Below are 972 nucleotides of genomic sequence, written 5' to 3'. Positions count from 1 at the left end.
GATACAGGTAGAATTACCTCATTGTCTATACTACCCACCTGGGATTGAAAAGTATTAGCATGTAAACTTTAACTTCAATGAGGTTGCCCAATCTTACTTTCATACTTGAGATACATTCAGCTTAATTTCAATCAGTTTTAAACTGACATGTAGTCCTTCTCTTCGGGTACTGACTCCTGCAAGCTGTTCATGAAAGGATGTACAATATAATAGTGGGTAGCCTAAGTGTGCACTTACTTGAGATGGTTTGCTATATGGCCTTATTGAGCAGAAAAGCTGGTGCCTCTGATTACATTTGTAGTTACTGCAGCAACTCATCCACGAGCTGATCGGAGGGCCTTCTCCAGCATGTCCATACGTGAGCGTATTAGCACATCACCATTACCGCCATCAGTAGCGGCATTAGCATAAGAGACTGAACGAATTTTGTAAAGGTTATAGGCGCATATTCATAGTCATATTTAGTTCACAACTAAGTCGAAACTATCTTAAGTTACAACTAAAGCTATTCATAGTCGCCTTAATTTCGACTTTTCTGGCTAAGTACCAACTTAAAATTTAGTTTCGGCTGCAACTGCAATTAAGTCGTAACTAGGAAGAAGTATTTTATTAAATTAAGGAAAAAAAGACGAAATATGTAAAAATTAAGTTGGCAGAGCGTGATTTTGATAATATTGAATGATCTCCAATTGAAATTTACAAAGGAAATGGATCGCCCATTTGAATCGGAAGATGAAATTAAATGCGCATTACAATTCCAATGAGGCTACATTTATAATTGGAATGATTTACATTTGTATATAAATGCTCAAATAATAGGTAAATTTCATGCTTGTTCTTTTAAAGAAAATTAGTGCATAACATTTAGATATGTGTTCGTATGTTTCACAGAATGATTTCGATAAACATCGACTTCACATCATTGCGGTAGTTCTGGCGATTTCACACAATTAACAAGAAACTTATACCTTA

This window comes from Rhagoletis pomonella, unplaced genomic scaffold, assembly GCF_013731165.1.
Source record: "Rhagoletis pomonella isolate Grant_MI unplaced genomic scaffold, Rhpom_1.0 Rhpom_scaffold_00003, whole genome shotgun sequence".
NCBI classification, from domain to species: domain Eukaryota; kingdom Metazoa; phylum Arthropoda; class Insecta; order Diptera; family Tephritidae; genus Rhagoletis; species Rhagoletis pomonella.
The sequence above is the reverse complement of the archived record's forward strand: the minus strand, read 5'-3'. Positions refer to the sequence as shown.